The sequence below is a fragment of the Herpailurus yagouaroundi genome, unplaced genomic scaffold (genome assembly GCF_014898765.1).
Source record: "Herpailurus yagouaroundi ecotype Mexico unplaced genomic scaffold, PumYag 162, whole genome shotgun sequence".
NCBI classification, from domain to species: Eukaryota; Metazoa; Chordata; class Mammalia; order Carnivora; family Felidae; genus Herpailurus; species Herpailurus yagouaroundi.
The window spans coordinates 1,567,864-1,592,028 of record NW_024412403.1 but is presented as its reverse complement, the minus strand read 5'-3'; the positions used below and the strand labels follow the sequence as shown (position 1 = coordinate 1,592,028).

Sequence of the window (24,165 nt, the reverse complement as noted above, 5' to 3'; positions counted from 1 at the left end):
TTGGATTCTGTGTCTCCCTCTCTCTTGCCCCTCCCCCACTCACACTCTGCATCCCTCTCTCTCTCTCTCTCTCAAAAATAAACACAAAATTTTTTTTTTTAAAAGTTGAGGCTCTTTTGAGAAATAAAATACATCAAATTATTCAGAAACATTCTTTACAACTTGACGCACAGCTGGATTCGAGTGCAGTGTCCAGTGTGTATTCTGAGCCTCACTAAAGACCCACGGTCTCAGCTTCCGTCAGGCTGCCCGTCCTGACTCTTGTCCAGGGCAGAGCTTCTCAATTGCCGAGAGCCCAGTATAGAGCCCGGGCTCATTTGTCGTCTGGAGTTACCTTTATGTTCGGAAATCTTTAAGTAAAATTTTGAAAAGCTTTTATTAACGCCCCAGGATGGTTTTGAATTGTGGATTTGGGGGAAAGTGTATCTCTGGTGTTTTGGTGCTGTGCTGTGTCCGGCTGTGTCTCAGCTCCACACCTGTGGATCCTCAGGACCCTGTCCTGGTGGGCGATGTTCACGTGGCTCTTCTCTCCTCCCTGCCAGTCTTTCCCGAGTGCCCCTCGCATGGGGATGGGGGGAGAGGGTGCAAGTAAATGACTTGTGGAAGTGACTTTGTGGAAGAATCACTCCTATGTATCTAGCAGTACATGCACAAAGGTGACCTGAGGAATCGCCGAGCCAGGACCTCCACGTGGGGGACGGCAGACGGTGGTGTTCATGCTGGGGCTTCCCAGCTCGGATGCCTGCCCCCACTGTCACCACCTACTTGATTGTTCTGGTTGGGTTTTGGCCTCCCTGTCCCTCTGAAATGATTCTTGTGAGTCACCAGTGACCTGTCTTTGTCAAGGTCAGTGGCCACTGTCCTGTCCCTGTCTTGCTCAGGCCCTCAGCAGCATCTGACAGAACTGCCTGAGCCACCTGGTCCCCCAGCCCCCACCTGCCCTTGGCCCAAGGGCCACACTCCCCACCTGCTCTGGGTGCGGATGCCTCTCCTGCCTGCTTGCCCTGCAAGCTCCACTGCCTCCACTCTGGAAGTGGGGTCACGTGCACCTGCTCAGAGCTGATCCCGGCCCATCCCTGCCTCCCACTGCCTCCCACGGGGGCCTGTGACCATTCTCACTCCTTTCTCCCACCTTGCTCACTGCACGAGGCCTGCCAGCTCCTCCAAATGTGTTCCCGTCTTCCCCCGCTGATCCCCCTCTCTGAGCCCCAGGAGCTCTTCATTGGCTTTCCGGGGTCCAGACTTGCTCCCGTGTGGTCCACCCTCATGGGGTCACTGCAGATATCCTTCGAGGGGCGCGTCCCATCAGGTAACGCCTCCTTGACCCCTTCCAGTGACTTCCTGTCATGATGGGGAAAGTAAGTTCCCTTAGGAAAAAGTGCGCAGGCCTTCTCCCTGGGTGATTTCCCTCCATTTTTCCTGTTTGTCGATCTGCACAAATGGAGACCCCTCCCCCCCGTTCTTCCTGTGGGGGACTGTCATCTATCTCCCAGGTGTTTGTAAGGCTGCCACCTGCCTGTCTCTGGGCCATCAGCTCAAATGTTGTCTCCTTGGCGAGACTGTGTCCCCGTGTTGTCCTTGTCCACGTCACCCCGCTCTGTAAACACTCGGCGTGGCCCTGTCTGCCGGTTGGCCTACGTGTTGATTCTCCCTCTGCCCTGGAACACGAGCTTTTGGAAGCCAGAGGCAGTCATGATCGCTGCTGTGGATCTGGGTCTGTAGCAGGCCTGTTCATAGGACTTGTGCCCACGTTTCCGTGGCCTGTGTTTGGGTCAGGGTTGGTTTGGCAGCGTGTAGCAGAAAACCTGGCTGGTGTGGTTTTCCATTCCTGGGCTCCTTGTACCAAGAAGTGGACAGTCTGGGGCCGGAACAGTGGTTTCTGGACCTTTCTGTCTCCAGTCTGCTGCCTCGTTCTCATGCTTAGCTCCTCGGGTCTTGTGGTGAATTCTGACTCTAGCCTGATGTTCCGTAGAAAGGCAGGGAAGCAGGAAGGGGCGGTGTCTCCAACAGGAAGGCATTTCTGGAAACCCCCAGCGTGTGTCTCATTGGCTGGAAGAGTGCTAGAGCCGCCTTTGGCCACTAGGATCTGGGGCAGAGTTTGTGCAGCAGAGTCAGGCTCTGTGGGGGAGGGGTCCTGGTACCTGACTGCCGACACTTCCCGCTTCTTATGTCTCAAGTCCACACCATAGACAGGTGCGTGGAGATAGCTGCAGGCTCTGTTTCATATAAAAATAACTGCAGAGTGGGGCTGTCTGGGGCTGGGCGAGCTCGCCAGTCTTGTACCTCAAACCAGACAGACTTAACCTACCTGGTGACACGGACGGCTGGCGGCAGGTGTGGGGTGTGCTCGGCAGGGACAAGCCCCTTCTGCGCAGTGACCTGAGGGCACGGTCGCTGTGGGTGGGCCCAGGCAGCAACCTGCGCCAGGAACCAGGCCTCCCTCTGTAGGGAGGAGGGAGCGAGCTGGGTTCTCACCGCAGGGCACGAGAGGCGGGGGGCCCCTGCCACCCCCGAAGTGACTTTTGCCGTGTCTGTGGAAGATGCCTGGACAAGAGCCCTCTCAGGCTGGGCGGCTTGGGAAGGCAGGCGCCGCCCGCTGTCTGCCGGGGCCCAGCCTCACACAGCTGCCCCGGGGCCGGGAAGCGGCAGACCCTCCTCCAGAGGAGCCGCTCTTGTATCTGCCCACGTTTCGCAGCCTCTTGCGTGGTTTCTGAGGTCGCCTACGCGAGGGAGAAGCCCTGCCCCGCTCGAGGGCAAACCCAGAGCGGCTGGGGAGAGCCGGGGGAGCTCGCCCGGGACTTGGGACGAACCTTCCCCACGGCTCAAACGTCCCCAGGGCGCTTCCTGTTCAAGTCCAGCTCCTTTCCCCCGGGTTTCCTGCAGGGAACCAGCTGTGAGGATGGACTTTCCCCGCCTTCTCGGCAGTGCCTGTAGGTCAGGAAGAACAGAGGGCGGGCCCGCGGTTCCTTGCGAGCCTTCTCCACCCACGCGAGGCGCTCACCAAAGGGCTCGGTGTCGGTGTCACGGAGCTGTAGGAGGCAGATGTGGCCAGAGGGGGCCGCGGGCGCCGCAGGTGGTTGAGCCGCCTTCTGAGCAAGCCGTGGTGGGGTATGGGCTATGAAATCAGAACTGCCGTTTGGAAGGTTCTCCGCGGCGCTGGCTGGAGAGCGGGTGCGGGTGTGGGCGTAGGTGTGAGTGTGGGTGCAGGTGTAGGTGCGGGTGCGGGGGTGGGGGTGGGGGTGAGTGTGAGTGTGAGTGCAGGTGCGGGTGAGAGTGTGGGTGCGGGTGGGGAGGCCGCTGTCCGGGCGGCCGATGAAGGAACAGGGCGGGTAGACGGCAGTCCCATTGCGTGGGGTTTGGCCTGCGTAGCCGCGTGGAAGGCGGAGCCTTTGGCCGGACAGAGCCTATAGGGAACAAGCTTTCGGGGTGGGGGCGTGGACGTGCCCACTTTGACAGGCGGTAGCTGGGGGGGCGGGCACGTCTGCTTTTCCGTCTCCAGTTCCCCTTGGGCTCCGGGGCCCAGGCCTGCCAGGGGGCACATCGCACTCCCCCTCCAGTCTGGTGTCTCACAGGTGTTCCTGAACATCTGGAACCAGCTACTGTATTTTCCTTAATTTCCTACCCCTTCTTCTCACAGTGACCGTCACCGCCTTCGGCCCCCCCGCCCCCCCCAGTTGCTGGAAACCTGGCAGCTTTTCCTCGGTGTCACATCTAGTTCCCTGCACCTTTTGTGCCTGCTGTCCTATCCATTCTCTACCCAGGATGCCTGCTTCTCCGTGTCTCCCCTCGGCCCAGGGGCCCCAGGCCACCACCATGGTGGTGCCCTCAACAGAAGCCTCCTGACCCTCCTGGGCCCCAAGTCTTGCCTTGTGCTCCCGGTGCCCTTCATGCAGCAGCCAGAGCCCACTACCTTGCCCTGCACTTACAGGCCCTTAGGCCTGACCTTGGGCGCAGTAAAACTGTACTTACTCCTTACCCACAGACACCGGGCTTGACTGCCTCCCACCTGTTTCCAGCCTCCTCCCTCTGACTGCTCTCCCCGCGTGCTCCAGGCCCCCAGCCTCCTCCCTCCAACCGCTCTGTCTGCTTGAGTTCAGGCCCCCGGCCTCCTCCCTCCGACCGCTCTGTCTGCTTGGGTCTAGGCCCCCGGCCTCCTTCCTCTGACTGCTCTGTCTGCTTGAGTCTAGCTCCTTGCGTCTTCAGGTTCTTGTATATGCCTCGCCTGTTGCCACCTCGTGGCTTTCCCTGTGCTGCTCTTCCTCCATCAGATGGTGGCCCCCACCAATGAGACGATCCAGACCTGCTTATCTGTAGGGGTATCCTCTTGTCTTCAGTTGAGAGGCAGCTGAAGGAAGTGGGCATCTGCCTGGACTCTGGAACCAGACTGTTGGTCTGAGCCATGCCAACCCCACCTCTCACTGTGTGACCCTGACATGTTGTTTGACCTTCTGGGCCTTGGTTTCCCGATCTGTAAAATGGGGATACTAATACCTCCCTCATTACTGTGAGGACTGAATGATCGTGTGAACCATGTGAGACAGTGTCTGGATAGTAAGAGCTAGACAGGGCACCTGGCAGAGCCCCTCAAGATGGGTGAGTGTCCAGGAAGTCAGGAGCTGGTCACCTTATCCCTGAGCCTTGCTGCCTTTGCCTTGGAGTTGGAGACACGGCCAGGTTACTCTTAGTGTTTTAGGCCAGACCGGGCATCTTCCTGTAGAGCAGAAATGATTGGTCTCCAGTATAGGGACATACTTTTCCCCAAAAAACACATACCCAAGTTGTTTTACCAGTGGGCAGGTAGAGCTGGAAATGGCTTCTCCAAACTGTAGAGATAAAATTGGATAGATGCTTGGGATTGGAATTAAACCTTGGATCATCTGATAGGAATTTCCATGGCTTCTGTTAAGGGTTGTTAATTCAACATAACTGTGAGAGAGAAGTGGTAGGGATTGGTGACCAAGAAAGTGTCATTTCCTGTGGGAGAGCAGCCTTTTCATTATTCCTTTTATGTCAAATAAGGCTATAATTGGTCATCCTTTAATGCAGAGAGTAAAACCTGTTAAATTTGGATTTTTCTTTAGATTGGCCTTTAAGCCTTTAAAAAATAATTTGCCACTTATGTTCAATGCAAGTCACTACTGTATCACTGTGTATAAATCAAAGCATAATTACTAAACACAGTGTGCATTCTAGAACATAGTGTTTGTTCACACATGCTGTTCTTGTTTTGAAGATTGTTGAATTTGGTGTTTCTGGAATGCTCTCTAAGGCTGGCATGTCTTTGGTTATGAAGGCCCCAGAGCCGAAATAATGGAGTGTCCATGTGTGACGATGGACGAGAGACTTCAGAGAGGGTGTCTGTGTGTTGATGGTTGTATTAGATTAACTTCCAGAAACTACTTTAGGCTTTGTCCCAGGTACTGCCTAAAAATATTGGTAGAGAGGTGTGTTCAGTTGTGGGTTTATAAAGATAGAAACGTATACAAATAGCATAAAACTTGTGTGAATGTAACTCAGGCGAACTTCTAATCTTCCCTTTTCCAAACACGTGCTTTACCAAACCTCATGTTCAAGATTTAACAGAGATGTTTTAAGGGGAACCTGGGCGTCTCAGTTGGTTAAGCGTCCGACTCCGGCTCAGGTCATGCTCTTGTGGTTTATGGGCTTGAGCCCCATGGCAGGCTCTGTGCTGACAGCTCGGAGCCTGGAGCCCGCTTCGGATTCTGTGTCTCCCTCTCTCTCTGCCCTTCCCCCACTCATGCTCTCTCGCTCTCAAAAATAAACATTAAAAAAATTTAAAGGAGATGTTTTTAAAAAAGTCACCTTTAAATTGTAAAAATGATTTAACATGTACAAAAATAAAGCAGCATTTGATGACTATGTGAGGTTCTATACCTCTGCTCTCTGGCAGCAGATGTACAGTTAAAATGATACTCCAGGGTTCTTGTTGGGCTGGGATGGGAAGGGCAGCAGAGTGCGCACGCTGTGGGTTTGGGGATGCCTGCTGTCATTGTGCTGGCTTTGTCACCTGCTGTCCCCAAGTCAGATGCAGCCACCAGCTCCCGTGAGCACTGCCAGCTTCTCCAGAGCTGCAGTGGGCGGGAGGCCCAGCCTCTGCCTGTCACCCACCGTACAGAGAAACACTTTGCAAACTACCTGATCATTTTTTTGACTTTATAAACTTAATGAGCCAAAATAAAGGTAAAGTATCTTCTAATTCCCAAGGTAGAGGTGTAGGTACCCAAAGTTCCTAAGTCCCGTCTTGAATTCATCAGGATGTCGCCAACTTCTTTCAGTCTGTACATGGAATTGCAGGCTGCAAATTACAGGCTGCAAACCAGTGGCGGTGGGATTCTCCCTTTTCTGGATCCATTTCTATTAGTGAAGTCAAGGAGCGGAGGCAGGGGAGCCCTGGCGCTCTGTGTCCACGCCGGGGGTCCTGGCCGCGCTGGACGGGCGCCCTACCCGAGGACCAGCTGCAGGGCGAGCGGGATGAGCATGGCCAGCAGGTCCAGAGGGCCAGGCGCGGGGTGCGGGGTGCGGGCTGCGGCCTTGAGCTCAATGCCCGGCAGGGGCCGGCCCGCCGACGAGTTGCCGTCTGGGATCGCGGTCGGGGTGGGTGCGGTGCCCATCGGCTCCATGCAGGTCTGCGCGGGCAGGAGCAGGGCCACCAGCAGCAGCAGCAGCGCCGGCGTGGGCCGGGTCGCCATGGCTGTGCGCTCGGGGCGCGTCTCCTTGCCGGTGCTGGTCGCAGTGGCCGCCGCTCGGCAAGTCTATTCTGTAGGGTCCTCTCAGGGTCCTCTTTGGTGGGGTCCGGTCTGGCCAGCCGCACCCGGCCAACTCCCGCTGGCGGCTGTTAACCGTCGGTCCCGGGATCCCGCCCTGCCCGCGCGCACCCGCGCCCGCGCGCCCTGGAGCCGGCGGAGCGTGCACGTCTGCGCTGTGCCCTGCACGCCCGGCTTCCTCCCACGCAGCCCCTGGCCGGGGCCGCGGAGCTGCTAAGCTGGGACTCCGAGGACGCGGATGCCCCTGGCGTGTTACAGCATTCTGCGAATCCCTGGGGTCAGTGCTTTCTGGGGACATCGGAAACCTTTCCTCCTGCGGTGTGCACACGGAGGTTTTGTTTTAAAAACCTTGAGATTTTGGTATCTTTTTCTTAAATATGCCTGTGATGTAGCTGTGACTTTTGTTGTTGTTGTTGTTGTTAATGCTTCTCCCAGGTTTTACTCATGTACGACATTTACTTCCTGGACTGCAGTTTGGAAGGAAAGCATTTCTTAAGTAAACCGGGGACTCTCGCTTTTGGCCGTTAGGATGAACTCTACCATCTTTGAAACTGTACATTTTTTTCTCCCCAAGCAGAACTCTTATGAACATTTCCAAAAACTATGTACTTCATATACAGACATTTGAATTTTTAATTTAAATTAAATAAAATTTATTTGTTTTTCAAATAAGTAAGCTCTGCACCCAAGGTTGGGCTCGAACTCATGACCTTGAGGTCAAGAGTCGCATCCTCCACCAGCTGAGTCAGCCAGGCAGGTGCCCCCAGACACGTGAATTTTTCGAATGTCCATTATGAACCGAGGTCTTTGCGGATCGTTAGGTGGGAAAGAGCAACAGAAGCAGCCCAGGGAGAGTCGTCACATGTGCTGGGGTCACACAAAGCTGGGGCTTGGCCAGATGTGGTTTATTTATTAATTCTACGCACGCGGCGTGCTTTTTTGCTTATTTCTGTTCCACATCAGAATCGTCGGTGTATCTTCCTTACTTGGATTTGGCCTCTCCTTGTAATCAACACAGGGGTCTAAAATAGTTCTATGTGTTTTAAATTCTAAAAGTATGCATATCTTTGGAAATAATTGTGCAAACAGTTGAAAATGAAAGGTTTAGGCTTCCTCCCCCATCCCAGTCACTGCAGGTAGCCCCTCCCATTACACCACCCAGTCAGTATCCAGTGGGAGAAGTCCATTCACTTGGAACAAGCTTGGGGTGCTGGTGTCAGAAGTAGAAGTTGGATTCAGTGTAGGTACAACTGGCTTCTTCTGTTAAGCATATTTTTCAGATGTGTAACTGCATGTTCCATAAAAGAGCACACAGGGGCGCCTGGCTTCCTCAGTCAGTTGAGTATCTGACTTCGGCTTGGGTCACGATCTCATGGTTCGTGGGCTCGTGAGTTCGAGCCCCGCATCAGGCTCTCTGCTGGCAGTGCAGAGCCTGCTTCGGATTCTCCGTCTCCCTCTCTCTCTGCCCCTCCCCTGCTCATTCTCTCCTTTTCTTTCTCTCTCTCTAAAATAAAATAAACATTTTAAAAAAAAAGAGCACATAAAAAATAAAGAGCAAGGGCCCCTTTCTAGGGCCGGGCAGGAAATGCCCCAGGTGAGCCTGGAGCATGTGTAGACCCAGACAGGAAGGAAGTGCCCGAACAACACAACGCCACCTCGATGGGCGTGTCAGGGGGACACAGGAGCTGCCTGAAGGGGCTCCCGGCCGCCAGAGCTGGATCGGTCCCAGCAAGAGGGAGGGCGTGTTGGATTATAGCCCACCGTGTAAAATACACATGCACGCGTCCAGACTGACATCAGCAAACGATCCAGGCACGCTCTGATACTCAGACTGAATTTCTTCTCCGAAGGAGGATCCCACATCGTCTACGCGGCTGCTCCGTCCCCGGGGGGGCCGAGCCCACCTCCCCACTCCTCGGGCGCGGGCTCTGCACAGCGACTCCCTTCCACAGGGGGCAGTGGGGGGAGGGAAGGAGTCACGTGGATGGGGACAGCCGGCAGACACACCTACGCCAGGTGACCACAGCCAACATCAGCGGTGACAGGCCGTGCTGATGGCACCCGCCCGGGCCGGGTGGGAAGAGACGGGCGCTTCCCCCCAACAAGCCGCAACCCCAGTCCAGTCACGAGAAGCCATCATGCCGCTCCCACTGGGGGACATCCCCCCAGATCCCTGACTCGTCCTCCTCGACACTGTCAGGCTCATCAGAGAAACTGTCACAGCCCAGAGGAGAAGCAGAGGGATGGGATCAAGGTCACGTGGTGTCCTGGACGGGGGGCCCCAGGACAAAAGAAGGACATCGGGGGAAACTGAGGAAACCTGACTCTAAGGCTCATTAGCTTAGTTAACAATAAAGTGTTAATATTGGCTCATTAATTATAACCAATGTACTGTGTTAACGTAAGAAGTTTATAAAGGGGGAGCTGGCTGTATGTCATCTCAGTTTCTCTTTAAGTCTAAGATGGTTTTAAAAAAGAAAGTCTCTTTTAAAAGAAAGTGTTTTTAAAGAAGCTAATAATTCCTTAGAAGCTCCTTTTGTGTGCTCATCCTCTGCCTTAAGTATCGTTGACTTTTGTGTTAACTGTCCCCTTGGTTCTCCTTGTAGATTGAACACTTTTTTTTTTCTAATTTTTTTTTCAACGTTTTTTTATTTATTTTTGGGACAGAGAGAGACAGAGCATGAACAGGGGAGGGGCAGAGAGAGAGGGAGACACAGAATCGGAAACAGGCTCCAGGCTCGGAGCCATCAGCCCAGAGCCTGATGCGGGGCTCAAACTCCCGGACCGCGAGATCGTGACCTGGCTGAAGTCGGACACTTAACCGACTGCGCCACCCAGGCGCCCCTAGATTGAACACTTTTGTTGGGTATTCTAAGCAGCATATCCTTTGGTTTTGCCAGACAGACTCCACTCAGCAGTGAGGGCCCCTGGGCAAGGCTGGGGTCTTAGTGACTGCAAGTCCAGGGGCTTCCCTTGCAGGGCCCTCCTGGCCAGTGTCCTCACGCATCTGTTAGTGTTTTAACTTGAGTCACTAGGCCTGCTGCCACCCGTGTGGGGGGCCCCCCCCCTCTCCTCTCTCACACATGCCCTGTCCCGGGAGGCCTTGGAAGGCCTCGGGCACCATCGTGATCTGGCTGAGAGGAAGTTGTGTTGGGTTGCATTTCGTGTTGGTTTAATGGGATGCGCATCTGTGGGTGTGGTTACTTCCAGGTTAGGTGCTGCCCAGGTGTTGGAAGTTTGCATTCTGTGGTTGTCCCGTGCAGCGTGGGGTGTGAAGGAGCAGGGCCAGAGGAGAGGGGCCCTTGCCCTCTGCACCTGTTTACCTTGGGACCCCAGGGAGGTAGTCAGAGTCCAGAAGAAGAGGGAGGACCAGGGCAGGGGCCAGCCTGACTGCTTCTGGGAGACGTGGGTAGTAGGGGTTGCACCAGGAACAGAGGTGTTTCTCAAGGAGGGGTTCTCCGAGAGCTTCGAGATGGGACTCCCGTCCAACTGGCTCGCAGTCAACTGCGGCAAAGTTGAGATGGTCTGTTCTGGCCGAGTTGGACAGACATGGCATTGCAGGGGACACCGTGAGGGGCTCAAAGCAGAGAAGTGTGGGTGGGGGTGAGCGGGGGCAGGGCTGTCCCCATGAGCGCCCCGGAACCTGCCCTGGGTCCTTGCTCGGCACGCTCGCTGCCCTGTATTCGCTCCTGCGCGTCTTCTTGAGGGGACTGCTGGCTGCCGGGAGTTGTGGTTTTTATGACATTAACACAAAGTTGGCATTTTTTTCCTCGGGGAGAAATAACCCTGGATGCAGTACACACGAGTCAGACCCCAGGGTTAGCGCGGAGACAAAGCGAGGGGACGTGGGTGTCGGGTTCATGTCCTTGGTGGTTTTCTGTTCTGTTTCAGGTGCATCTTTGGTCCTTCGAACTTTTGATATCTGACTGTGTCACTTGTGAGGTTTTAGAGGTTTGGTCTCATTTTGGCCTTTCCAGTGTGATGACAAGAGACAGACGGCCTGGTTTCTGTATTTTCTCCGGGTGCCCCCTACACTGTCAGTGGTTCTCAGGTCATAAATAACTGAATGCGCTTTAAATGAGACCGCCTGTAAGAGTTAGGCGTAAGGACATCTCGAATCATTTGAACATTGTGCACATAAAAAAGCAGCCTAACATCGCGCGTTCCTACCCTTGCTCCTCAACTTCCCTCGGATGAGTACACGTTGGTGGGTCGTACGTGTATTTCGAGAACTGGGCTCCTTCATGACAACGTATGGGGCTGTGGGAAGGTGCAGGAAGGGCCTGGTAGTGTGGCCTGCTGGAAACCCACCACGTGCAGGCCTTCTGACCTTGCGCGGTGAGTTTTCCTTCCACAGCGCGCCCATGTCTAGGAATTTTGGCTGAGACCGGCCTCTGCTTTTTCGGTGTGGCTTGCACTGCTGTCTCTGTTCTGTGAAACGACTGTGCAGGGGGGTCACCGGTCTGGCTTGGAAACTCTTCCGTGAGGAAAAAGCCACCTTAATGTCGTTTCACGTTTTAGAATTCCTTGCTTCTTGAGTTGTTGATGAAGTTGTTCTAAGATTCTCAAGTGTTACCGGTAGGATTTCAAGCTTTCAACGCTGTTGCCTTTCGTCTTTTTCTTTTCCTGTAACAACAGGCTTACTAAATTCCTTTTTTTTTAAGTTCCCTTTTTTCACTTGGTCACGATGCCTGCTGATTTTAAAGCCCTTTTATGATACTTAACCAAGCTCTCTGTGTTCAGTGTGGGTTGTGGTCAGGTTCATTGTTGCAGCCTAGACTAATGTGTTGAGTTAAATATAGGCTGTCAATTAACTAACCATTCTGAACGCGTTCATTATCGTTTCTCTGAGGCCGTCCTAACCATGTGCACTAGAGACAGGTTTGTGGATGTGCACACCATGGTATCTGGGTTGAGCTTCCCAGCCGCGCGTCTCCACGTAAAGTCAGGGAGAGCCCCGGGGAAGCCGAGGGCATTGGGTGTGTTTGCCGTCTGTCTCTCTTTTCTCTCATCCTTCTAAAAATGAGTGACTTGGGAATTAGTCAAAACAACAAATTAGCCAAAAGTGAATTTTCCCAGCAATGTAAAAAGAGTTTAGCCTGCTCTACTCTTACAAGCCCGGTTTGGTGCTGAGGTGGATTAGGGTCCTTCTGGTGGAAGGTCCTCCGAGCCAGGGGTGTGCGCGATGACAGGCCCCTCGTAAGTGGGAGGCGCGTGGCTGGAGGCGGAACGGGTGTGACACATGACTGTTGGGATACTGAAGTCATGAAATGGGGTTCAGGCGTCCATTTTGTATTTATTCCAAATTCCAATAAAAAAGAAACGTTTAGCCATCTAAGTATCTCTTTTTCAGGACTCACAAACGTCAGTTGTTCAGTTTGTTTTAGATGGAAGTCCTGTTTTTGTCTGTGAAAGAAGTCTTATCCACGGTTTCAACGTGGGCCGGAAGAGCGAAGACGTTGAGGACCTAGCCCAGTGTGGTACGTCTTGGTGCTAATTTGTCCTCCCCTCACGCTGTGCTCCCCACAGCAGGATGAGATACTGGACGCCGAGGCCCCAGGGCAGGGCAGGGCAGAAGATGTGCAGTTTCATTAAAAATTGTAAATGGGACCCTAGGGGCGCCTGGGGGGCTCAGTTGGTTAAGTGTCCCAACTCTTGACTTCAGCTCAGGTCATGATCTCGAGGTTTGTGAATTCAAACCCCATGTAGTTGGTCTTTGTGCTGACAGCTTGAAGCCTGCTTGGGACTCTCTCTCTCTCCCTTCCCTCTGCCCCTCCCCCCCCTCAAAAATAAATAAACTTAAAAAAATTACAAGGGGGATCCTAATGTTCTTACCAGCCAGGTTGAGGAGAGGACATGAGGAAACAAAGGCATAAAATGTGGAATAGCCTAGGTGAAATGGTCTGTTTGCAGGATACTCAGGAAACCCTAGAGAGAGTCCTGTCCGATGGAACCTTCCGCAGCAGTGTGCTGTCCCGTACAGTGGCCACCACGTGGGACCGCACAGCCTCAGAATCAGCGGTTAAAAAAGCTCAAATGATAAAAACTAGTTAAGGCAGCAGAAATAAAAATGTAACATACAAACATCAACATAACTTTCGTACTCACAAACATAACCAGTTAGAAGGTATTTGGGGGAGGCAGCCCCATTCACAACAGCAACAAAAGAGAAGCAGTACTCACGAATGAATGTAGTAAGTAAGAGCTGTTGAAAAGTGAAGACCGTTCGGAAACGTCTTGAGAAAGACACAAAAGGAGCCCTGAGCAGAGGGAGGGCCCCATTCTTGGTTAGGTTGTCACGGCATCATTGCAATGGCACTTCTCCACCAGCTTAATGCACACATTTAATGGGGTCCCCATAAAAATATGAATGCAACAGGAGTCATTATTTTCCTGGATCCTAAAATTGACATGGAAAAACAAGCATGCACGGATACCCAGAAACGCAAAAGAGAAAGGCTGGGGAGGGGGGAACATAGCCCTTCCAGACTTTAAAACACACCGTAAAGCCCCTCGACGTAAAGGAGCATGACGATGGCGCGGCCAGTGTGGTAGGCGGCTCTGGAACAAGCCCGAGTACCTGTGGGAACGTAACGTACGATTCAAGTGGTATCTCCGATTGCCGGGTCACAGGGGACTTTTTCAAAGGGACTTTGGGACAGCTGAACACCGTTTTGTGAGACACAGCGTCGGGTGTCTGCCTCACGCCACGTGCGGGAATAAGCGCCAGGCGGGTCAGGGAGCTAACTGTGCAAGATGAAACTATCCAAGTGTTTGACAAGAACACAGCTGCATGTGACCTGTGTGTTGGGCGAGGCTTTTAAAAGTATAGCTGAACATTCAGGTTCACCCAAAGAAAAGATGGTCGAAACAGACTGAAAATATACGACGACAGTGAAAAACTGCCCTACCCGCACAAACCAGCAACAGAAGAATCTACGTAAAGTCAAAAGACGAAAGAATCGGTTGTGAGAAAATTCTTGGTGCTGTGCCACACATATTCAAAAATCTTGGGGGAGCAAAGACCAAAATCCTGTAGGAAAATAGGCAAAGGCACAAAGAGATGTGCACGTGTGCACTTGCGCACACTTATGCGTGCACACACGTGAAAATGGCCCTTCAGCGTCCCTGAGATACGGGTCTTCGCTCATCACATTGGCGAACAAGCCACCTCTTGAAAGGCGTCACCAGTGCGTGTGCCTAATCGGAAATGACGTGTGAAACAAAGCAGGCGGGTGTCTTCGGCTCCTTGGAGAGTGTTGACGTTTCTGGCTGTCAATTTCTGAGCCTACTCGCATGCGGTATTCTTTCAAGTGGACTTGACGAGAAAACCACAGTTCTGCCCCTAGACACCTTAGGGTGTGGCGCTAACCGCGTGGAGGCAGGGGGTTTTGGGGAACCTGCCAGATGTCCTTTTAGCTCCCTCACTGGCCCTGTGGTTCCTCTGGGCTGTTTCTTCTCTCCTCCAAACCCCACCACGCCTCATCCCTACACCGAGGGATTGTTAACTCTGGGGATGTCTGCCCTGCTGCCTGTTTTCTCAGGGTGTCCCTGTGTGCATTTTGAATGTCCCAGCCCATTTGACGGGCAGGTGTCTGAGGGAGGCGAGAGCTCGGTGAGAAGGCAGTGCTCTGTCTGCAGGCCGTGCGGTTGTGGCCCCACTGCACCATCACAGGCTGGGTCACCCACCTTAGTGGGACCTGCGCTTCGGTGGCAAGACCAGCCGTGTGCAGGCAGTGCCGAGAATGTGGGCCTCGTGAAGCCGGGGTCTGTCTTGGGGATCTGGACCGAGGAAGTCAGAGGGAGAAGAGGAGAGACACACAGGAGGACTTGGAGAGCAGGGCAGAACCCCTGCTCTGGGCTGTGCCGGAAACCAGTTCCCGAGCCACAGGCCTGGCCCTCCCACCTCCAGCTGACAACAGACACCCCCCCTGCCGACAGTAGAGTGCGTCCTCTGCTCCCAGGTTTTTGTTAAAGGCTGAATTGTTTTAATTTAAAACCTAATTGTGTGGCTCCCAGTGTGGATCTAAGAGCACATGGTCCTTTCCTCTGCTCGAGTGCGGTCTGCACAGAGAAGGTAGCCTCGCAGGGGCGAGGACGCGGCGCGAGCACGAGTCCTGCCTCCGGTCCTCTTGAGTCCAGTGGGGCACGAGGGGTGGGTCCCAGGCCAAGGCCCCTACAGGCTGGGAGGCGCTCACCTGCTCGCCGGCGGGTGGACGGGAGGGTCAGCGTCGGCCCCGCCAGCCGCTGGGGGCTCCCGAGGCACCGCTTCCCACTTGGGTTGGCGTGAGCCACGGGACAGTGAGACACAACAGCAGCCACACTCGGCGGTCAGGGAGGGGGGACGGTGCCTGCCACACAGCGAGTCCTGATATTTTACTGGCCCCTTTTTAATTAATTTATTTTTTTTATTTTTATTTTTTTTTAATTTTTTTTTCAACGTTTTTATTTATTTTTGGGACAGAGAGAGACAGAGCATGAACGGGGGAGGCGCAGAGAGAGAGGGAGACAGAATCGGAAACAGGCTCCAGGCTCCAAGCCATCAGCCCAGAGCCTGACGCAGGGCTCGAACTCACGGACCGTGAGATCGTGACCTGGCTGAAGCCGGACGCTTAACCGACTGCGCCACCCAGGCGCCCCTAATTAATTTATTTTTTATTCTTTAATGTTTGCTTATTTGTGAGAGAGACAGACAGAGTGTGAGTGGGGGAGGGGCAGCGAGCGAGGGAGACACAGAATCGGAAGCAGGCTCCAGGCTCCAGGCTGTCAGCACAGAGCCCGACGCGGGGCTCGAACCCACGAACCGCGAGATCATGAGCCCCCCAGGCGCCCCCACTGGCCCCTCTTTGATAGCCTGCTTGGGGTTTGCTCACTCTGACCTTTCCTCATTGGTGACCTTTGACCATCTGGAGGATGTGTTTGTGCGTTTTCTTCACGTGGTGCGTGTGAAGGACGTTAGCTGTATTAGGGGCCTACGGGGCACTGGCCGCTCTCCCCTCCACCGTGGCTCTTACTGCTGAGGCCTCGCTGCCCCGGTTCTGTACTCCTCCTGTCGCCACAGCTGCCCTGCCAGGAGCCGTGCCCTGGCTGGACGGCCTCAGCCTGGTCACCTGGGCCTGTGCGGCCGGGCTGCGCGGTAAGAGGAGCCCTGTCCTTTAAAGGTGTGCTGGCACAAGCCGGTCAGAGCTGGCAGAAGTGCCGTGCTCTCGTTGACTGGCATCTGCCTGCTCTTGGCCTGAGGACCTCAGACTTCATTTAATTTGGGGGACCGAGTGGACATCAAGGCCTCATTCTGAGTGGCCGCTGCGCAGGGGGTCCTGGGGACCCTGACTCGTGCCCTGATACCCTACCCACCTCCCTGCGCTGCTTTAACAATTAAATTGACATTGAAGGTGGTGCCACCAGCCACACGTGGCTTTTTACATTTAAATTAAGCAGAAATGCGAGTTCACTAGCTCAGCTGCACTGGTCAAAGCAGGGACAGCACAGGGACAGCAGGAAGCCGTGCGCCGCGGGGCTGGCGGGAGACCGAGGGCAGGTCCGGGGCAGGGTGTGTGCAGCCGCCTTCTCTGCACCTTGCACCCTTTCCGGGCGTGGCCTTGCCTCTCTGACGCCTTCTCTTATTCGATTGTACGCTTCATCACGGGACATTCAGACGCCAGAGACGAGAAAAAGAAATGGAGGAAGTCGTCTCACCCCTCTGACACCCCGTGTCACCGTCTTGGGCGGTGCCTTCACATGTGTACACGCGTGCACGCGGGCGTCAACGGGTGCGGATGTCACTTTATATCTGTTCGCTCATTTGTTCTCTGCAGCCTCAGGACGTGAGCACTGCTGACGTTCGGCGCTCGTGATGGATGACGAACCAAGGTGACTCGCTGAGCTGCTGCCCGACACGCACAGCCCTCGCGGCCGTGCTGGGGCCTGCTTGGCCCCTCGGGCTCTGGGGTTTGTGTGTCAGCCGCCGGTCTGGCCGCTGCCTCCGAGGGAGCGGGCGTGCGTGCACACGCACGTGTGTGTGTGTACATCTGGGTGTGTGTGCATGTGCACAACCATGTGCGTGCTTGGGCCCGTGTGTGTGTGTGTGTGTGTGTGTGTGTGTGTGTGTGTGCGCATGTATACACCGCGTGGGTGCTTGGGCCCAGATGTGTGTGTGTGGGCGTGTGTGCGCGTGTGTGCCTGTGGAGACTGCCACATCCTGACTTGAGAGCAGGTTCCCGTTTTGCGAGCCGGTTGGATGGCCGTGAGCCGGTCACCCCTGCGCCCCCTCTGGCCTCGCCGCTCCGCTCGCCGACCCCGGGCGCCCTCCTGGCACTGACCGTTGGTGAAGGGTGGGTGGGTGGCTGCGGTGTCCTCAACCTAGTGGCGCACCTTTGGGGGTTTCCAGGTTTGCGGACGTCATGCCTCGGGGTGCTTTGCTCCGCGCGCCACAGGAAAGCCAACTCGAGCTAGTTGTAAGTAACAACGCCGTATTTCCCCCGACGCCCTCCTTCGGAGCTCCAAGTAGACGTTCGCAGGAACGAGACTGTCTGTCGGTCTGCGGTTCTTGCCGGTGCCGTGAGCAGTTCTCTCTCTTTATGCTCCTGTCCTTCCAGGTGTTTGGTGGAAACGGAACACAGCAGAGGAGGGTTGCCAACTGGCCCCGTTTCAGCTGGAAGTCAGATGTGAACGTGTATTTTTACCCCACAGCCCTTTCTCCAGAAAGCTCACACTCCTTTATTTTTAACTTTAGCTTTCTGCTCTGTTGGCTAGTACAGGGAGGAGAGGAGCTCAAATTAGTTAGCTTGCTTTGTATTTATTTTTACTTGACCTTTTCGCTTCTGAGTTTTGAGAAGAAAATGTGAGATTCTTTTCCCCGCATCATTTTCTTCCCCGAGGAGAAGCCACGGTCAGTAATTGACTCTGAAGGTGGCGAAGGTTACCCCAGGACAGCATGTCTAGCGTTTTCCGTTCATGAAACAAACTTTCAAATGTTAATCTGTTTGTTCTATGAAATACTTATCAGTGCCTTTTCCAACTTCTTTGGCAAGCAGTACATGTGTATCCCAAGGAACTTTTGCGTTTCCAGGCAGTCTGGCAGGTTCTCAGCACGGGGGTGGGGCGGGGGGACGTGGGGTGGGCGTGCGAGGCGCGTTTTGTCAGGGAGCCAGGTGAGGCAAGAGTGGGGAGAAGTTGTTCATTATTTGGTTTGTACGCTTTTCTTCGAGAACCGAACTAAGGCCTCGTCCCTGACAGGAATCTGTTTTAATTCCTGGGAGGTTAAACTGCTCGCCTATGGCAGCCTGAGGAATAACCCTAATGTCTTACCCGTGTATCCATCCCTCTGGAAATTCTACGGGTTGGGTTGGGTCGCTGCTACCACGGATTGTCCCTTTCCTGTTTCTAGTTACAGTTGCGGTCAGGATCCATTTTATCTTGAGTACATAATTTATTTTTTGCCATTCTTTTTAAAAGGTAATACGTAAACGTATTAAATCAAATCTTCTGCAAAGCGTTACGAAAACAGACGTTCCTGTCCTGCTTCGTAGAAACGAGCCGTGCGCCAGCTTTTACTCTCCTGGCAGACGCCTGCAGGTGCCGCGCAGGGACCGCTGTCCTGGTCCGGCACCCGGGACGCTCGGGTGCCCGTCACCGCCTCAGGAGGCGGCACGGAGGCCTCTCCGCCTCCCACCCCTCCGCAGGGGCTTTGACCGCCGGGAGCGGTGCCACACGCGGGAAGGTACGCGGAGCCGAAGGGCCGGTGCTCCCAGAGCCAAGCTCTCGCACCCCTGCTCGGCGTCGACCGTCTTCTGTTCTGGAGGGTGCACCGTGGCGTCCCGTTCTCCCGTCGCCCGTGAGACCCAGCGCTTCTTCCACGTGCTGCGTGGTCACGGGGCCCAGCCGGAACTTGTGTCACCAGGGAGGAGGGCGGGGGCGGGGGGGACGGTGCTCTCTGCCACAGCTGGCGTCACATCTACACGTGTGCTCGAAAACAAGCAAACCTGTTTCCCTCGTGAGCGAGAGGAATTGGCTCGCTTCTGTGTGGCTGCAGATAGAGCTAGAATCGGTGTCTGAGACCGGGTGACTCCGCCGGGCTCTGCCTCGGTGCCTTCTGGCCTTGCCTGTCCCCTCCAGGTTTCAAGGAGACGTGAGCACACGCGGGGCAGCTTCCCTGGAGAGCCACCTCCCTTCCCTGCGCTCTGCTCGCAGCACTGCTGTCCTCTTTCTCCCGGGCCGCCTGGGCGGGGGCCAGGTGGTCACCGGGGAGCCCCTACCTCAGGTCCACCTCCAAGCAGAGCTGCTCCGCGCGACGCGCCTTCTGTTCTAAGCGCAGTTGGGTGGAAAGAGGCGCGAGGATCGTCCGCCTGCTGTGAGGTGGGCAGGGGGGTGGCTGGCAGTCCTCCGTAAGCCCCTCTCTCACCTCTGGTTTGGGGACACGGGCTTGTATTAAAGTGGGTGGCCGGGCAGCATACTGCTGCAATGGGGACACTTTTGAGAGTGAAAGGGCCTGCGGTTAGTAATTAATTACCACAAGATGCGGCGGTGAACTGGATGTCCTGGGCGGACGGGCCGTGGTCCCAGAGCAGCCATCCCCGAGGCCCCGAGGGTCACCAGGTGGTTGACAGATGAACTGTGAGTCGTAAAGGGTCCTGTTTGTCTCCTGTGCCACAGCCCGGGGTTGGGGGGGGGGGCGGGGCTCCCATGTGTCCCCTGTGCCGCAGCCCCGAGGTGCCTCCCGTGTGTCCCCTGTGCCACAGCCCAGGGGGGCCTCCCGTGTGTCCCCTGTGCCGCAGCCCGGGTCGGGGGGCTACCGGGGTAACAGAAGGTCTGCAGCTGGAGGCAGAACCTCTACGTACTTCAAGCATCATCTTTGAACCGTTTAGCTTATTTGTCCATGAGAAAGTGATCTACCTGCCTTGCTTGAGTCCCTTCCCTAGGGCTAGTTGGGGGAATAAAACGTGTTAATAAAATTTAAAAATATTTTGTAAGCTGTTAATTGTTCATTTTGCCCTCACTTCTTTCCTTGCCTATTTTTAAAGGGTCTTGAAAGGAGGTGCCTGTGGAACTTGGTCTCTTAAACCTGGCGCCCTCGATCCTGCCTAGGAAGGTGCCCCGGGGAGGCTGAGCCCGTCTGCCCGATGCTCCGGGATGTGGTCCGTGGCCTTGCCTGCCAGGCTCCTGCCCGCCCGGCGTGTGCCTGACCTACTGAGAGGTTCGCCATCCGTCACCGCATAAACGAGCTGCCCACGGTCGGCACGGTTGCAGCCCGTTAGCTCTTCCTTGCCAAGTGCAGGGGTCAGTTTAGCTTAGCCACTTTATAAATTTTTCAGAGATTTCAAGTTGGAAGTCGCAATTGGCTTTGACTTTTCTAAGCGATCCACTGTTATGATTAGTCATGTATACATATCACAGATGAGAAAATGAATGTTTAGTTAGTTAAAAGTACTTTTAAACAGCTGCTGAAGGACTAGAATTCTTTTGTAAATCGAGAAGCATGTGATCTCACACGGTCGCGGCTTAAAGTTTCCTTTTAATGAATGTTAGGATTAGTAGACATACCCCGCGTACCAGTCACATTAGCACCTAAACAGCAGGCGCTCGCTCACCACAGGCCCGAGGGCGGGGGGAGGCTCTCTGTTCCTCCCTTAAAAGGCCTGCAGCCCTGCAGCTGGAGCAGCAGTAGGAAGGCAGCGGAGTTGATCAGGCGTGTCGGGAGGACGCGGGGGCATTGCCGTGCCCGTGGCAGGCGTGGGAGATCCGCTGTGACGGCCTTTTCCAAGGAGCCCACTGCAACCCCAGGGCGTGTGTCAGGACGGTGCTGGGTTTGGTCCTGGAGGCGCCGGGGTGAGGCCATGGGGGCCGGGGGCCTCCTCACTCACTGGGAGAACTTTGCGAGCGCAAGGTCTTCCCAGAGGAGGTGGGGCGTGAGCTGAACCTTGTACAGGTGTGATCACGCTGAAACAAACCTGAAGACCGTTTGTCACTTAGCTGTTGATGACGACGGGGTGTCTGGGCTCCCTGGTCGGCTCCGGTCCGGTTGCAAAGTACTGGTTTAGGTGGCTGTTACTGTCCCGTTAGCAGCCAGCAATATTGAGCATTCTGTTCAGTCCTTTGAAATAACCCCGTGCGGGAGGCACTGCCGGCAGCCCCGGATCCCGGGAGGGGAAGCCTGAGGCACCGGGCGCTGGGGAGCTGGACTTTCAAACAGACGAGCCCAGCTCCGTTGCTAACTGCGGGCGTGTGGGTCCCAATGTCGTGTACAGAGGCCGGGGCTTGCCGGGCAGGGGGGCCTGGAGCTGTTCCTCAACAGCAGCCGCCGTAAAGCAGGGCGGCCTTTGGGAGGCACGCTTCTCCAGCTCGCGGTCCGAACCTGCTCACAAGCGAGCTTTGTGGGGGCCCAGTCAGCTGGTGATGGACGGCGTTGTGAGCTTAGTCCTGTTCCCTCCTCCCAGAAGTGCAAAAGTGCATGATTTTGGATGTCTGATCTCCTGCGGTGGTCAGGAGGAGGTGACGCACTTGAGTCCTGATGTCCGGCTGCCGGCCACAGAGTTGGGGCCGGCGGGCAGGTATGGCAGCTGTGTGGCACACCGGTGTCCTCGCTGGGCGCTCGGGCTGGGGTGGCGGGCAGCTCCCGCGGAGGCTCTGGGTGGCCCGCGTTCCCCCCCCCCCCCCCCCCCGGCAGGGCACAGCCGGAACCCGCTCAGAGGTCACACGGGGGCGGCAGATGCAACCACGCGCCGTTCACCTGAGTCGTGTAGTTAAGGTTGTGACTTCCTGTGGGCACGCATCTTTGGCCTCAACGGGAGTAGACCCCTTTTCCCGCATCCTTGGGGTTTGAACTTTGCGTAGTCGGTACGTAAGTTTAGTTGTAGAGAGAGCTGGTTTTATTTGTAGCCGTGAAACCCCAGTGTTCCTGCACGAGTCCTGCACTCTGTGCGCAGCTGTGACGTGTGTGAGGGGTGTGCGAGGAGGGGGCGCTCGTCCTCCAGCTTCACCGGCCGCATGACCTGCGGGGCCGTTACCTAACCCACGGTGTCGGGGCGGTGAGCCCAAGAGCCCTGGCCTTGCTCAGGGCGGGGTCAGTGTCTCTCCGAAGGTCTGGGGCAAGGGTACCCGCCTAATTAAGTGTTAGGGACGAGGACTCCTCCTTCAGAGGGCTTTGTGTGATCCTTTCCTGCAGAGCCAAAAGTCGAAGAGCCCTATTTGCCACATGGCCTCTTCATGTAAGGAGCTGGTGCTGGCTTTACCGGTGGAGACTGGGTCCTTTGCGTGAGGGTGGGTGCTGGGGGGAAGGACAAGTGCTTTCTGGGGGTGCCGGGGAAGATGGCCTGGGCTGCGGGTCCCCACGTCCTCCTGTCCTCAGGACCAGCGCCCCTGGGGCTCAGCACAGGACAGCTGCTGGTTGGAGCTGTTTTATCACAGGATCCGTCTGGGAATTGGCCTTGTCTGAGGGGAGGGGTCCGGGCAGGCCCTGTGCCTGAGCTCGCTGGCAGCGTCTTTGAAGGACGCTTCTTGTTCCTGAGTTTCTCGTAAGAGATTTTATGTTTTATTTGAAAACAAAATACGCTCACCGTACGCTGGGCGTACTTTGTGCAGATGCAAAACAGGAAGAAAGAGGCACCGTTAATCTCATTGCCTGGTAGCAAATATTGGTAACAGTTTCTGGGGTTCCTTGGAGTCTTTTTTATACGCAGATGTATTATTCATCCCGCTGACATGGCGGATGGCCTGCTGTCACTCTGGATTTCCGCAGGCCTCCTCGGGTCACCGGAACAAGACGCGGTGCAGGTTAGCAAAGAACGGCCGGCCCGGGGGGTAGGGGTCTGTGTGCTGCTTTTCCCCGGAGAGATTTCGCTGCACGTGTTTTCGGTCCACGCTGTGATGATCCCGTGTGGAGCGGCAGTGCTGTTGAATTCCTTGGCTGTTTTCCGCTCAGGACACAGGTAGTGGAGGCGCCTCTGTGGGGCGCTGCTCCTCACCCGGTTCTTCTCTGCGGGACGTTTACCCCCTGCAGAAAAGAGAGGGCATGTGCACAGGCGAGCAGGGGAGGGGCAGAGAGAGAGGGAGAGAGGATCCCAAGCAGGTCCGTGCTGTCAGCGTAGAGCCCGATGCGGGGCTCGAACCCACAAAACCATGAGATCATGAGCTGAGCAGAGATCAGGAGTCAGACGCTTAACCCCCTGAACCCCCCAGGCGCCCCCTCTCCTTTAGTGTGGGGGGGATCTCTAACACATAACCTCGTTAGTCACAGAAAACAGAGGCCCCAAGCCCCACTCAGAAGACCTCCACTTCCTGATGCCTGGTAAGCAGGCCCACCCGCAGAGGTGCCGAGAACCAGGACCGGAAGCCCCCGTCTGGAGGCCCTGCCACCACACCAGCATGCTCCCCTGTAGCAGAGGCGCCTCTTCTGGCCCGTTGGCCTTTTTGGGTTGTTTTGATGTATGGGGCCAAAGGGTGGGTGGTCGTCCTGAAGGCAGCAGGTGCCCAGGCCAGGGAGGGCTCAGAGCACCTCCCACACGCTGCTTATCTGTCCTTCCCCGCCTGCCATCCCGGTGATTCAGGCGCCCCCCCACCGAGCCATGAACTGAGACTTTCGTCTCCTGGGCTGGGAAGATGTGGGTGCTGCCCCTGACACCAGGGCCACACGCCCTGCTGGACCCGAATGCGGGAGAGCAGGTACAGCAGAGCAATGCTCTCGAGTGCTCGCCCCCCTCCCCGCTCTGTGTCTCTGTCTCTGTCTCCACCTCCACCCCCCCCCGCCCCCCCCAGTTGCCTTCTCTCTGGAGACACAGAGCTCATTCCTAGCGTTGGGAGCATTGGGTCCCTCTGGGAATGGTTGTACGACAGTAAAGTGTAGCTGGATAGGGAGAGCTCCCTGGCCTACTTAATGAGTGTTTTAATGTTTGCAGTGAGGTTTAATTTCCCATAAAACGTTAGATTATTCAGAGTTGAAAAAAATAATGTTTTCCCTCAGGTCGTAAAAATGTTTTCACTAATGTTTACTAATTCACTTTACAAAATAAGATGAAGCGTTTTAAAATATAAAACAAACTGTTCTTTTTAAGAAAATGTTTATTTATTTTTGAGAGAGAGAGTCCTAAGCAGGCTCCACCCTATCAGCACAGAGCCTAACATGGGGCTTGAACCCACGAACTGCGAGATCATGACCTGAGCTGAAACCAAGAGTTGGGTGCTTAACCGACTGAGCCACCCAGGTGCCCCCAAAGTAGTCTTTCTTAAAGCCAGCTTTTTTGGGATATAATTGATAACAAAACGCTGCACATATTTTAAAGTGTGAAATTTAGTAAGTGTTGAGACACTGGTGAGACCACTGTCACGGTGAAGATGGTGAGTGTGCCCATGGCCTCTGAAGGTCACTTGCACCCCCGGGACCCTCTCC

At 55.2% G+C, this 24,165-nt stretch overlaps 1 protein-coding gene and 1 long non-coding RNA gene across 2 annotated transcripts in view; one reads left to right on the top strand and one right to left on the bottom strand.

The window, feature by feature from the left end:
* ADARB1 (adenosine deaminase RNA specific B1) overlaps positions 1 to 24,165 on the top strand; it is a 133,558-nt gene that overhangs the window by 11,449 nt on the left and 97,944 nt on the right. The gene's annotated exons all lie outside the window — the stretch shown is intronic.
* On the bottom strand, positions 6,161 to 15,669 carry LOC121035854 (uncharacterized). Its single transcript, XR_005793117.1, has 3 exons — positions 15,659 to 15,669; positions 15,308 to 15,310; positions 6,161 to 6,316 (listed from the first exon to the last, which is right to left on the bottom strand). It is a non-coding gene; the product is annotated as an uncharacterized LOC121035854 (long non-coding RNA).